This window comes from Choloepus didactylus, chromosome X, assembly GCF_015220235.1.
Source record: "Choloepus didactylus isolate mChoDid1 chromosome X, mChoDid1.pri, whole genome shotgun sequence".
Classification (NCBI taxonomy): Eukaryota; Metazoa; Chordata; class Mammalia; order Pilosa; family Megalonychidae; genus Choloepus; species Choloepus didactylus.
In genome coordinates this window covers 59,534,838-59,550,785 of record NC_051334.1, presented here as the reverse complement: position 1 = coordinate 59,550,785, position 15,948 = coordinate 59,534,838, and positions in this window count along the sequence as shown.

The window sequence follows — 15,948 nt, the reverse complement described above, 5'->3', positions numbered from 1 at the left end:
TAGTTCTGGTTCTTATATTTAGGTCTTCGATCCAATTTGAGTTGATTTTTGTATAAGGTGTGAGCTAGGGGTTCTCCTATTTTTCTTTTTTTTTGGCAAATGGAATCCAGTTATCCCAGCACTATTTGTTGAAGAGACTGTTCTTTCCCAATTGAGTGCTCTTTGCTCCCTTGTCAAAAATCAGTTGGCCATAAATGTGAGGGTTGATTTCTGAGCTTTCAATTGGTCTATATGTCTGTCCTTGTGCTTTCTGGCACAACACTTGCTGTTTGTATTACTATGGCTTTGAAATAAGTTTTGAATTGGGAAGTGTGAGTCCTCTGACTTCATTCTGCTTTTCAAGATGGCTTTAGGTATTCAGTGCCCCTTACCCTTCCATGTAAATTTGATTATTGGCTTTTCCATTTCTGACAGGGATTGCATTGAATCTATAAATCGATTTGTGTAGGAATGACACCTTAAAAATATGTTGTCTTCCAATTCATGACCATGGAATGTCCTTCATTTATTTAGGTCTCCTGTGATTTCTTTTAGCTATATTTTGTAGTTTTCTGTTACAACTCCTTTACATGTTTGGGTAGATTTATTCCTAGATATTTGATTCTTTTAGTTGCTATTGTAAATAGAATTTTTTTTTCTTTATTTCTTCCTATGATTATTCATTGCTGTGTATAGAGACACTGCCAATTTTTGGGCGTTCATCTTGTACCCCTCCACTTTGCTTAATTCCTGTACTAGTTCTAGGAACTTTGTTGTGGATTTTTCAGGATTTTCTGTATATAGGATCATGCCATCTGCATATAGGAAAAGTTTTACTGCTTCCTTTCCTATTTGGATGCCTTTATTTCTTTTCCTTCCCTAATTTCTCTGGCAAGAACTTCCAGTACAGTATTGAGCAAATGTGATGACAGTGGGCATCCTTGTCTTGTTTGTGATCTTGGAGGGAAAGCTTTCAGTCTTTCACCATTATGTAGGATGTTAGCTGTGGGTTTTTTACGTATGCCCTTTAACATGTTGAGGAAATTTCCTTCTATTCCTAGTGTTACGAGTGTTTTTTTATCAAGAAGGGGTGCTGGATTTTGTCAAATGAGTTTTCTTCATCAATTGAGATTAACATGTGTCCCTTTTCCTACATTCTATTAATGTGGTGTATTGCAATAATTGATTTTCTTATGTTGAACAAACCTTTCATACCAGGGATAAATCCCACTTGATCATGATATATAATTATTTTAATGTGCTATTGGATGTGGTTTGCTAGTAATTTGGTGAGGATGTTTGCATCTATATTCATAAGATTGGTCTGTAGTTTTTTTTTCTTGTGGTATCTTTATCCAGCTTTGGTATGAGGGTTGGCCTCTGTTATGGTTTGCTAATACTGCCATTATGCAAAATACCAGAAATGGATTGACTTTTATAAAGGGGGTTTATTTGGTTACAAAGTTACAGTCTGAAGGCCATGAAAATGACCTAATGAAGGCATCAACACAGGTATACCTTCACCAAAGGAAGGCCATTGGCGTCCGGAAAACCTCTGTTAGCTGGGAAGGCACGTGGCTGGCATCTGCTGATCCCACGTTGTGTTCCAGCTCCACTCTCAGTTCCTGTGTGTTCTTCAAAGTGTCTCTCTTGGTTGCAGTACCTCCTTCTGTCTGTGAACTCTTTTATAGGAATCCAGTGATTCAATTACGACCCACCCTGAATGGGTGGGGTAACATCTTCATGGAAATTATCCAATCAAAGGTCTCACCCACAGTTGATTGAGTCACATCTCCATTGAAACACTCAGTCAAAGGATTCCATCCTGATCAACACTAATACATCTGCCCCCACAAGACTGCATCAAAGAACATGTCATTTAGGAGACATAATACATCCAAACCAACACAGCCTCCTAGAATGAATTAGGGAGTGTTCACTCCTCTTCAGTTTTTTGGAAGAGTGAGCAGGGTTGGAGTTAAGTCTTTTTGGAGTTTGGTAAAATTCCTCTGTGAAGACATCTGGTCTTGGGCTTTTCTTTCTTGGGAGGTTTTTGATCACTGATTCAATCCCTTTACTAGTGATTGGTTTGTTGAGATCTTCTATTTCTTCTTGAGTCAGTATAAGTAGCTTTTGTGTTTCTAAGAATTTGTCCATTTCATCTAGACTATGTAATTTATTGGTGTACAGTTGTTTGTAGTATTCTTTTATAATCCTTTTTATTTCAGTGATCATTTTAATTTCAATAATGTCCACTTTTTCAGTTCTGATTTTTGTTATTTGCGTCTTCTCTCTCTTTTTTCTTTGTCAGTCTAGCCAAAGTTTGTCAATCTTATTGCTTTTCAAATAACCAACTTTTGATTTTGTTGATTCTATATATTGTTTTTGTGTATTGTGTGTCATTTATCTCTGCTCTAATCTTTGTTATTTCCTTTCTTCTGCTCATCGTCTTCTTTTTCTAGTTCTTCCAGTTTTGAGGTTAGGGTTCTTATCTGAAGTCTTTCTTCTTTTTTTAATGCAAGCATTTAGAACTATAAATTTGCCTCTCAGTACTGCCTGTGCTGTGTCCCAAAGGTTTTGGTATGTCATATTTTCATTTTCCTTTGCCTCAAGATATTTCTTAATTTTGCTTGTGATTTCCTCTTTAACCCATTGGTTGTTTAAGAATATGCTGTTAAAATTCCACCTATTTGTGAATTTTCCATTTCTTCCTCTGTTAGTGATTTCTTTCTTCATTCTGTTGTGTTTGGAGAAGATACATTGTATGATTTCAATTTTTTTTAAATTTATTGAGACTTGTTTTGTAACTTAACATACAGTCTATCCTGGAGAATGATCCATGTGCATTTAATATGAATGTGTATTCTATTGTTGGTTGAATTGTTCTATATATGTCTGTTAGGTCTAGTTGGTTTAGAATATCATTCAAATCTTGTATTTCTTTATTGATCTTCTAACTAGATATTCCATGCATTATTGAAAGTGGTCTATTAAACTCTTCTACTATTAGTATAGAATCATCAGTTTCTCTCTTCAAATCTGTCAGTATTTGCTTCATATATTTTGGTGCTCTACTGTTGGGTGCATATATATATTTAAAATTGTTACATCTTGTTTAATTGATAACTTTATGACTATATAATGATCCTCTTTGCTCCTTGCAACTGTTTTTAAGTTAAAATATATTTTGTTTGATATTTGTATAGCTACCCAAGCTGTTTTTTGGTTACTACATGCATCTTATATTTTTTCCATCATTGCACTTTCAATCTACTTGTAACTTTGAATTTCAGGTGAGTGTCTTGCAGAGAGCATATAGTTGGGTCATGCATTTTTATCCATTCTGCCAATCTCTGCCTTTTGACTGCGGAATTTAATCCAATCCATTTAAAGTCACTACTGATAATGTGGGACTTTCCAGGTGTTTTGCTGTTTGGCTTTGTAAGGGTCTTCTAAATTTTTTGTCCCTCAATTCTTCTATTGATGCCTACTTTTAATTTATTTGATTTTTTCAGTTGTTCAAAATTGACTGTCTTCTCTTTTCTATCTAGATATATTTTTCATATATTTTCCTTGTGGTTACCATAGGTGTGATGGTTAGGTTCATGTGTAAACTTGGCCAGGTGATGGTGCCCAGGCGTCTGGGCAAGCAAGCACTGGCCTAACCATTACTGCAAGGACATTTGTGGCTGGTTAATAAACCAGAAAGCTGGTTTATTAAATCATCAGTCAATTGATTGCATCTGTGCCTAATTACGTCAAGAAGGGAGTGTCTTCTGCAAGGAGATAATTCAGATGGATTTAACCCAATCAGTTGAAGACTTTTAAGGGATAAGAAAGAGAACTTTCATTTCTTCTTCAGCCACCCAGCCTCTCCTGGGGAGTTCATTGAAGACCTTCATTAGAGTTGACAGCTGGCTGCCTGCCCTATGGAATTTGGACTCATTCTGCCTGCCCTACAGAATTTGGACTCGTGCATCCCCACAGTTACATGAGACACTTCCTTTTTTCAATTATTCATTTTACTGAGATATATTCACATACCATGCAGTCATACAAAACAAAGTGTATGTTCAATTGTTCACAGTACCACCACATAGTTGTGCATTCATCACCAAAATCAATCCCTGACACCTTCATTACCACACACACAAAAATAACAAGAATAAAAATTAAAGTGAAAAAGAGCAATTAAAGCAAAAAAGAACACTGGGTGCCTTTTTTGTTTGTTTGTTTATTTATTTACTTCCCCCATTCTTCTACTAATCCATCCATACTAGACAAAGGGGAGTGTGGTCCATATGGCTTTCCCAATCACATTGTCACCCCTCATAAGCTACATTTTTATACAATCATCTTCAAGATTCATGGGTTCTGGGTTGCAGTTTGATAGTTTCAGGTATTTACTGCTAGCTACTCCAATTCACTAGAACTTAAAAAGGATTGTCTATATTGTGTGTAAGAGTGCCCACCAGAGTGACCTCTCAGCTCCTTTTGGAATCTCCCTGCCACTGAAGCTTATTTCATTTCCTTTCACATCCCCCTTTTGGTCAAGAAGATGTTCTCTATCCCATGATGCCAGGTCTAGATTCCTCCTTTGGAGTCATATTCCATGTTGCCAGGGAGATTCAGTCCCCTGGGTGTCTGATCCCACGTAGAGATAGGGCAGTGATTTCAACTGCCAAGTTGGCTTAGCTAGAGAGAGAGGGCCACATCTGAGCAACAAAGAGGCATTTGGGAAGAGGCTCTTAGGCACAATTATAGGGAGGCCTAGCCTCTCCTTTGCAGCAACAGTCTTCCCAAGGGCAAGTCCTGTGATAGAGGGCTCAACCCATCAAACCACCAGTCCCCTATGTCTGTGAGCACATCAGCAACCATCGAGGTGGGGAAGCCCAATACCCCTGCATTCTCCACCAGCTCCTCAAGGGGGCTCTGCATATTTTTTTCATTGTTTTTTTTTAATTAACTCTTTTTTTTAATCAACTATATAAAAAAATTTAAAAAACATACAATAAAAAACACACTTTTTAAAAATCTCATATTTACAGATATCTCCTATTGGTTCTCTTTCCCTGGAGAACCCTAGCTAATACAATGGGGTTAAAATTTAACATCCTAAATATATAGAAATCATATATGGTTTGATACTAACATAACTTCAATAGCATGCACGTATACTTTTTCTGTATCCCTCTGGTCCCCCACCCCTCTTTTTGTACTTGTTAGTATTTATATCTTTGTACAATTTTTGTCCAATATTACAAATTTATCATTATTTTTATGCATGTACATTTTGCACCTGTACAAGTAAGAAATTGATTTACATACCAAACAATACAATACAGTAATACTGGCTTTTATAATGCCCAAATCATTACCTTTACCAGAGGTCTTTATTTCTTTATGCTGCTTTGAACCACTGTCCAGTATCCTTTCCTTTCATTCTGAAGAAGTCCCTTTTGCATTGCTTGTAGGATGTGTCTCATGGTGATTAACTTCCTCAGTTTTTGTCTATCAGCAAGTCTTAATCTCTTCCTAATTTTTGAAAGAGTCTCACCAGATGTAAAATAATTGGTTGGCAGTTGTGTTCTTTCAGCAGTTTCAGTAGTTCAATCCTATTGCCTTCTTGCCTTCACATGGTTTCTGATGAGAAATTAGCACTCAACCTACTTGGGATTCCCAAAATTTGTTGCTTTTCTCTTGTAGCTTTTGGAACTCTCTTGTTGTCCTTTGCATACAACAGTATGATCAATGTATGACAGGCTATGCTTTCCTTCATTTTTATCTTGTTTCGTATCATCTGGGATTCTCAGATGTGCATATTCACATATTTTGCTAAGTTTGGGCAGTTCTCTGTCATTATTTCTTTGAATATCCCTTCTGCCTCTTTCTCTTTTGCTTCTCCTTCTGGGAGTCCTATAATGCATCTGTTGGCTTGATGGTGTCCCAGAGGTGTCTTAGGCTGTTTTTCCTTTTTATAATTCTTTTTCTCTTTCTGCTCCTCAGCCTGATTAATTTCAATTGTCTTGTATTCGAGTTCTCTGATTCTTCTTCCAGCTCCAATCTGCTCTTGAAACCCTCCTGGGCATTTTTCATTTCAGTTACTGTGGTCATCAACTCCAGTTGTTCTGTTTAATTCCTTTCTATCTCTTTACTAAGATTTTCATATTGCTCATTCATTTTTTTTATATCCTTTAATTTTTTTTCTGTATTTTCCTTCATCTTCTTGAGCATTTTAAATGCAATTTTAATGAGATATATTCACATACCAGATAATCAGCCAAAGTATACAATCAATAGTTCATGGTATCATCATATATTTGTACATTCGTGCATTCATCACCACAATCAATTTTTGAACTTTTTCATTATTTGAAAAATATATGAATAAAAATAAAAATAAAAGTGAAAAAGGGCACCCAAAATATCCCCTACCTCCAATTTCCCCCTATTATTCATTTACTTTTTGTCACCATTTTTCTACTCATCTGTCCATATTCTGGATAAAGGGTGTGTGAGCCACAAGGTTTTCACAATCACATGTTCACACTGTATAAGCTATATAGTTATACACTCTTCAAGAATCAAAGCTACTGACTTGCAGTTTAACAGTTTCAGGTATTTCCTTCTAGCTATTCTATTACACTAAAAACTAAAATGGGATATCCATAGAATGTGTAAGAATAACTCCAGAATGACCTCTTGACTCCATTTGATATCTCTCAGCCACAGAAACTTTATTTTGTTTCATTTATCTTCCCCTTTTTGGTCCAGAAGGCTTTCTCAGTCCTGTGATGCCAGATTCAGGCTCATCCCTGGGAGTCATGTCCCATGTTGCCAGGGAGATTTTCACTCCTGGGAGTCATGTCCCATGTAGGGGAAATGCAGTGGGTTTACCCATAGATTTGTTTTAGAGAGAGAGGCCACATCTGAGCAACAGAAGAGGTTCTCTGTGAGTTACTCTTAGGCATGATTATAAGTAGGCTTAGCTTCTCCTTTGCAGAAATAAGTTTCGTAAGGGCAAGCCCCAAGATTGAGAGCTTGGCCTATTAAATTGGTAGTCTTCAATGCTTGTGAGAATATCAGGAATTCCCCAGGTTGGAAAGTTTAATATTTCCACATTTTTTTCTGGTCCCTCATGGGTGCTTTGCAAATACTTTTTTATTCTTTGCCCAAATTATTCTGGGACGTATCAGGGTATCACACTAACCTGTACAATCCAACAAGATTTCACTCTCTATTCAGGGTTCCATGTAATTATGGAGTTTGAATAAATTGACCATATAAGTTAAATTAGATAGTGTGCTATAGAAAATATAAGTTTTTTCTTGAGAATTCTAGAGATCATTTTTTAAAGACTTTGTTTGTTATGTCCACATTCTTGTCTTCTTCCTTGACGTTTTTGGAGCTTGATCCTCTTCCTGTGGATATGCTATCATTTTTTGTTTCTTTTTTGTCTTGTACTCTTTTGTTGAACACTGCAAATTGTAATATTTTAATATGTTAACTCTGTGATTTGTTCCATGATATGTCTGTGTCTTGATTTTGTAACCAGCTTGTAATAAGACAGAGATTTCTTGATTTTCTGCCCTCCTATCAGGAAGGTCTACCCAAGGTGAATGCAGTGTGCAGGTCTCCTCCATGTCTTCTTTGACTGTATTTGTGCCTGTGTTTCTTTCCTGGTTTTGTGCTTGTTAGTTGTTTTGTAGTTCTCCTGTTTACAGGAGTTTGAATGCCCACTCTATTTCCCAGTAGGCAGACTTCCCCCTCCTGGGTGTTTAAAGCAGGCAAGGCTTTGCTCCACACTCTCTGCCTCTATAGTTTCTTACACTCTTTACATTGTATACTGCTTTCACCTGGAGGGCACATTCTGCGATGGGGAGCATGCCAGAGAGGAGTTTCCCAAGTCAGTCTTTCACAACTGAAACCGGGCCAGAGACCCACTACGTGGGCTAGAGTGTCTCAAAATTGCCCTGGGGAGGGGATCAGAAAGGGTGCCAATACCTTCTTCCTTGGTTCCTCACAGCTGAACTTTCTTAGTCTGCACAGCAAGTGTAGCCCTTCCACTCACTGTTACCCGCTGCACCTAGGAAGCTTAGCATTTTTAAGTCTTCTCCACAGCTATCTTTGTCCAGGAAGGTTGAAACAATAGCCGTCCTCAGAGCTGGGCCCCCAGTGATCTGAAGTTGCTAATCAAAAGCCACGATCAATGATTGGCTGTACCCACCCCTGCTCTTGGGGAAGAGGATTTTTAAGTCCCTTTCTGTCACCAGAGATCTAGCCAGAGGCTAGACCCCATGGCAGCATGCTGTGAGAGTGGGAGATTGGCACTGGTAACCACTGTGCAGAGAGAGCAATTTACTGGTCTTTACCTTAATTAACTAGCCTTTTCCTCCCATTCTTCCCTGGGTGCTATACAGTTTTCTACTGGCCTCTGTAGTTTCAATTTTTTTTTCAGGCAGTTCCTGCTTGTTTAATACGTGTTCTATTGGGAGGACTGACTCCTGAGGCACCCTGCTCTACCATCTTCCCATAATCCTCTCCTTCATTCCTTTTTATGGCTGAATAATATTCCATTTTATGGCCCTGTCACATTCTTTTATCCATTCAACTGTTGAAGGACATTTGGGATGTCTCCACCTTTAGCTATTGTGAACAGTGCTGCTGTGAACATTCCTATACAAGAATTTGCTTGAATGCCATTTTTGAATTCATTTGGGTATATACCTAGAAGTAGAATTGCTGGGTCCTATGGTAAGTCTATGTTTAACTTTTGAGAAACCATGAAACATTTTTCCATGGTAACTGCACCATTTTCTATTCCCCTAGCAATGTATGAGGGTTCCAATTCCTCCATATCATGGACAACACTTGTTATTTTCTGTAATTTTGATTATAGCCACCTCAGTGAGTGTGAAGTGATATCTCATTTTGGTTTTCATTTGCATTTTCCTCAATGACTAAGGACATTGGGCATCTTTTCATGTACTTGTTGGCCATTTGTATATTTTCTTTGGAGAAATAGCTATTCACATCCTTTTTCTGTTTTTTTAATTGGGTAGTTTGTCTTATTGTTTTTGACTTGTGTTTTTTATATATTCAGGATACTAGCCCTTATAGGTTATATGATTTGCACATATTTTCTCAAAGTCTGTGGATTGTCTTTTTCACTTTCTTGATAGTATCAGTTGATGTTCAAAAGTGTTTAATTTTGATGAAGTTCAGTTTATCTATTTTTTCTTTTGGTCCTGGTGCTCTTGGTGTCATATTTAAGAATGCTTTGCCAAATTCAAGGCCACAAAGATTTACTCCTAGGTTTTCTTCAAAGAGTTTATAGCTTTAACTCTTATATTTAGGTATCTGGTACATTCTGAGTAATTTTTGTATGTGGTATGAGGTAGGAATACAATTTTACAATTACATTCTTTTCTTTATGGATATCCAATTTTCCCTGTATGATTTGAAGAGAGTTGAAGAGGATATTCTTTCCCAATAGAATGGTCTTGGCACCCTTGTCAAAAATCAGTTGACCATAAATATATGAACTAATTTCTAGACTGTTAATTCTATTCCATTGATCTGTATTTCTATTATTATGACAGTACCACACTGTTTTGGTTATTTTAGCTTTGTGATATGTTTTGAAATCAGGAGGAGTTTTGGTTATGCAGTGTCCCTTGCAATTCCATGTGAATTTTAGGGTCAACTTTTACATTTTGGCAACAAATTCTATTGGAATTTTAATAGATTGCATTGAATTTCTAGATCACTATGGGAAGTATTGCCATTTTGCAATATTAAATCTTCCCATTGGGACATTGGATATCTTTCCATTTATTTAGATCCTTAATTACTTTCAGCAATGTTTTATAGTTTTCAGTGTACAAATCTTGAACCTCCTTGGCTAAATATATTCCTAATATTATTTTGGATGATACTATAAATTGAATTTTTTCTTAATTTATTTTTCAGATTGTTCATTGCTGGTATATAGAAGTACAACTGATTTTTCCAAATTGATTTTGTATTTTGCAATTTTGCCAAATTCATATATCTACAATAGATTTGTTGTGGATTCTTTAGGATTTTCATGTTATCTGGTAAGATCATGTCATCTGAAAAGAGATAATTTTTCTAATTTCTTTCCAATTTGGATGCCTTTCATTCCTTTTCTTACCTAATTGATCTGACTGGAACTTCCAGTACAGTATTCAATAGAAGGGTGAAAGTGGGCATCCTCATCTTGTCCCTGCTATTAGGGGGAAAGCTTTCATTCTTGCGCAGTTGAGAATGATGTTACTGTGGGTTTTCAAAAATGACCTTTATCAGGTTGAGGAAATTTCTTTCTATTAAATGTTTATTAAATGCTTTTATAATGAAAGGGTATTATATTTTGTCAAATGCTTTTTCTGCATAAATTGAGATGATTGTGTGTTTTCTTTCCTTCATTATAGTAGAATGAAGAATGTGGTTGGTCAATTGAACTGCATATGTTACACTACATTTGCATTCCTGGGATAAATCTCACTTAATCATGTTGTGTAATCCTTTTAATATGCTACTGCATTTGGTTTGCTAGTATTTTGTCAAGGATATTTGCATCTATATTCATAAGGGTTACTGGTATGTAGTTTTATTTTCTTGTGATGCCTTTGTAGAGCTTTGGTATCAGGGTAATGCTGGCTTCACAGAGTGCATTAGGAAGTATTCCCTGCTCCTCCATTTTTTAGAAGAGTTTGAGAAAGATTAATGTTAATTCTTTAAATGTTTGGTAGAATTCACCAGTGAAGCATACTGCTCTTGAACCGTTCTTCTTTGAGAGGTTTTTGGATACTAATTCTATCACTTTTCTTTTATAGGCCTGTATTAGTCAAGGTTCTCTAAGGAAACAGAACCAACAGGAGATATCCGTAAATATGAGATTTTATAAAAGTGTCTCATGTGATTGTGGGAGTACATGAGTCCAAATTTCATAGGGCAGACACTGCAAGCTGGCAACTCCTAAGAAGGTTTTCAATGAATTCCCCAGGATAGGCTGGCTGGCCAAAGGAAAGATGAAAATTCTTTTTTCTGACTGCTGAAGTCATCCCTTCTTTTAAAGCCTTCAATTGATTGGATTATAGGTCTCTCATTGCTGAAGACACTCTCCTTAGTTGATTGTGGATGTAATCAGTCACAGATGCAGTCAACTTACTGATGGTTTAAGTCCACAAAATGTCCTTGCAATAAGAGGCCAGTGCTTCCTTGACCAGATAAGTGGGCACCATTACCTGGCCAAGTTGACATATAAACCAAACCATCACAGTCCACCCTTTGCCAACTTAGCAGCTATATACATCACCTTAAACCATATTTAATCTCTGAATAAAGAGCAATAACAGAAGCATGTTTCACCTAACAATACTGAACTGTTCTGTGTACACCCAGAAATGACTAAATCTCTCCAGAATAGGGTGCACGTACTTGGGTAATAGTCACTCTTAAACTTGATATCCTATAACTTAAATACTATAATATGAACAATGAAACTTATATTGTATGATAAGGGGATAAGATAGAGAAGAAAACAAGTATATTTGCTTTATATACAAATACAAATATACTCATAGCAATACAAGGAGCAAATATTCATACCCTTACAGCCCTTGTTTCTGTAACTGGTCTCATGGTCATAGTTCATGTTTTTCACTACCAACTTCCACCTCTCATTCCATGTTCCCTTTACCCTCAGCAAGCACCTCAGCTGGCCATGGTTCTTTTTCTGGTGGGGTGACCCAAACCTTCATTCCTGAAGTTTCTTGGCCATTGGTAGTCCTGCCTGGATGGGGTTGTTGTGGTTTTCCATTGACTTTAATCATAGGGCATGGTAGTACAAAGAGATGCCCTAGGGGATCTCCTGTATTCCAGGAAAACTCTTCTTTACCTCCATTGAGTAGTTATAGTCCTATTTCCCCTTGATAGTCAGGATCAATCACCCCAGCCAGAACAATAATCCCTTCCTTTCCTGTTGATTCAGAGGCATGAGAAGCAAAGTGGCCAGGTGGCAGTCTTAACTTCCAGTTCAATGGAATTATTCTTGTGTGTTCTGGTGGGAACAGTCCTCCTTTTGGAACTAAGACTTGTAGACCAGCAGAGATTAAGGTTGCAGGGACATGCAGTTAGAAGAAATTGCTGCCCCTTTCATGCTGGAAGTGGTCCAATGTAATCACCCTGTCACCAGGTAGCAGGCTGATCACTTTGGAGAATGGTGCCATATCAGGGACTGAGTGTGGGTCTCTGCTGTCCCAGATTGGGCACTCAGAAGTGGCTGTGGCAAGGTCAGCCTTGGTGAGTGGAAGTCCATGTTGCTGAGCCCATCCATAACCTCCATCTCTACCAACAAGACCACTTTGTTCATGAGCCCATTAGGCAATGACAGGAGTGGCTGGGAAAAGAGGCTGACTGGAATCTACAGAACAGGTCATCGTATCCACTTGATTATTAAAACCTTCCCCTGCTGGATTCATCCTTTGGTGAGTATTCACATGGGACATGAATACCTTCATGTTCTTTGCCCACTCAGAAAGGTCTATCAACATACCTCTTCCCCAGACCTCTTTGTTGCCAATTTGCTAATCATGCTTCTTGCAACTCCCTGACCATCCTGCCAATCCATTAGCAATAGCCCATGAATCAGTATACAAACACACCTCTGGAAAATTCTCTTTCCAAGCAAAATGAACCATTAGGTGCATTGCTCAAAGTTCTTCCCACTGGGAGCATTTCCCCTCACCAATGTTCTTCATGGACATCCCAGAAAGGGGCTGCAATTCTGAAACTGTCCACTTTTGGGTGGTACCTGCATACTGTGCAGAACCATCTATAAACCAGTTCCAAGTTTTCTCTTCCTCAGTCAACTTACTCTTGCAGAGTAAGGAACTCCCCAAGAGGCCATAGCTGTGGGCTGGGAAAGAGAAGATAATGTGGCAGGAGTGGGGGCCATGGGCATTTGGGCCACTTCCTCATATAACTTACTTGTGTCTTCAGGACTCGCTTGAGTCTTATATATACCATTTCCATTTTAAGATGGAGAGCTGTGGTGCACACCCAACTTTGTGGCTTGGTGGGTCAGACAACACCCATCTCACGATAGGTAACTCAGGTCTCATGGTAACTTGGTGGCCCATGGTTAAGTGTTGTCTCTACTAAGGCCCAATAGCAGGCAAAACACTGTTTATCAAAAGGAGAGTAGTTATTTGCAGAGGATGGCAAGGCTTTACTCCAAAATTTTAAGGACCTGCTTTGTGACTCTCCTACAGAGGCTTGCCATAGTCTACCCAGCATCTCTATTTGCCACAGACACTTCAAGCACCATTGGATTTGCTGGATAATATGGCCCAAGAGGGAAAGCAGCTTGCACAGGAGCCTGGACATGTTGCAGAGCCTCCTCTTGTTCCAGTCCCCACTCAAAACTAGCAGCTTGCCTGGTCACTCAGTAAATGGGCCAAAGTAGGATACCCACATTTGGATTTTTTCTCCAAAATCCAAAGAAGCCAACTAGGAATTATGCCCCTTTTTTGGTCATTGAGGGACCAGATGAAACTGCTTATCCTTCAACTTAGAAGGGATGTATCAAAATGTTCCACACCACTGGACACCTAGAAATTTTACTGAGGTCATGGAAGGCCCCTGTATTTTTGTTGGATTTATCTCCCATCCTCTGACATGCAAATGTCTTACCAATAATTCTAGAGTAGTTGCTACTTCTTGTGCACTAGGTCAAATCGACATGGTATCATCAATATAATGGACCAGTTTGATGTATTCTGGGAGGGAGAAATGATCAAGTTCCCTGCAGACAATATTATGGCATAGGGCTAGAGAGTTGATATACCTCTGAGATAGGATAGTGAAGGTATACTGCTGGCCTTGCCAGCTGAAAGCAAACTTTCTGGTGGTCCTTACTAATAGCTATTGAGAAAAAAGCATTTGCCAGCTCAATAGCTGCATACCAGGTACCAGAGGTTGTGATGATTTACTCAAGCAGTAATACCACATCTGGAACAGCAGCTGCAATTCGAATCATAAACTGGTTAAGTTTATAATAATCCACTGTCATCCTCCAATACCCATCTGTTTTCTGCACAGGTCAAACAGGGGAGTTGAATGGGTATGTGGTGGGAACCACCACCCCTGCATCCTTCAGGTCCTTACGAGTGGCATTAATCTCTGCAGTCCCTCCAGGAATCATGTATTGCATCTGATTTACTATTTTTCTGGGCAGGGGCAGTTCTAGTGGCTTCTACTTGGTCTTTCCTATCATAATAGCCCTCACTCCACAACTCAGGGAATCAATGTGGGGATTCTGCCAGTTGCTGAGTATATGAATTCCAATTATGCATTCCAGAAATGGGGAAATAACCACAGAATGGATCTGGGGACCCACTGGGCCCACTGGGAGATAGACCTGAGCTAAAATTCCATCAATCACTTGACCTCCATGAGATCCTGCTCTGACTGGTGGACCAAAGTGATGTTTTGGGTCTCCTGGAATTGTCACTTCTGAGCCAGTGTCTAATAATCCCTGAAATATCTGATCATTTCCTTTTCCACAATGCACAGTCACCATATGGTAAAGGCCATATGTTGCCTTGGGAAAGGCTGGGAAGAAGATTAACAGTATAAATTTTTGGCCATGTAACAGGGTCCTTCCCCAAGTGTACCCAGGCTTCCCTGCATTCAAGGGGCTTTGGATCTGTAAATTCTCTCAAGTCTGGGAATTGATTAAGGAGCTGTGACTCTCTGCTTTTGTAATTCAAGTTAGACTTTTGTTCATTTGAAGTAGAATTCTTCTGTTTATACAGATCAAACAAGAATTTAGTATACTGCCCATCTATGTTACTTCTAGGTACCCCATGATCTACTTGCCAACACCATATGTCTCTGCTACTTTGAGTCTGCTGTCCATTATGGTAGCCACGCCCACCCTGTCTTTGGCAATGAAGTGCTGCCACATGGCTTCTCACTCAGGATCTGATCATCTCCATTGTGTTTAAATATTCCAGCTCAGTGACAGGTGTTCCCACAATAATATCTGACTTACAGAGAAGTGCGACTACAGATGATCATGTTAGTCTTACAAATTTATTCCTCACAGTCCTGTTGAAAGGTGTGTCTTCTGGGCATTCCTGGGGTGGGTAAGCAGGTCTTGGATGATCAAACCACTCTAACATTCCAATCTCTCTAAACCTTTGTATCTCCTCATCTAACATTATACCAGGGCAGTTCTGACATTTTGACCTCAGGTAATGTAGGCCACCTTTTGATCCATGTTTCACCCAACCACTCAAACTGTTAATGCCCTTTCTGACCTCTTGAACTACATTGAATCCTTTGGGCCCATATCAATAAATTCAGCCTGATCCAAATTTCTGTTCCTTCCACCACTATCCCACACCCTTAGTATCCATTCCCACACATCTTCCCTTTGTCTTTGTCTATATAAATTGGAAAACTCATGTAGTTCTTTTGGAGTATAGCATACCTACTCATGGATCACACTTTGTTTCTCACCTTTCAGTGCCTGCTGGGACTTTAGTTATAGCTCTGGTAGAAAAGAGGGACAGTAGGGGTGTGTCATGAAAAGAATTAGAAGTGTCTTTCAAGCCATTCACCTCAGGGCATTTCAATGCTGTTGCTGTTTCATCTGGTGAAATGGGAGTAATCTCTCCAGATAGAGGAGTGAGGACTGTTTCCTCATGGGAGGTTGTTACAATTTTAGCAGACATTGTAGAGTTAATCTCCTCAGATGGATGTTGGATGGCAGACTCCTCAGGGCAGAATGGAAATTGAGAAGTTGTCTCCTCAGGGAAGGCTGGAGATTGGGTGGCTGTTTCCTCAGGGCAAACCATTGCAGGTTTATATAGTAAAGACTGCAGAATCTAGGGTTTCAGTGTCCCCACTGCCCTCATTCTCAACCCATATGTCCCC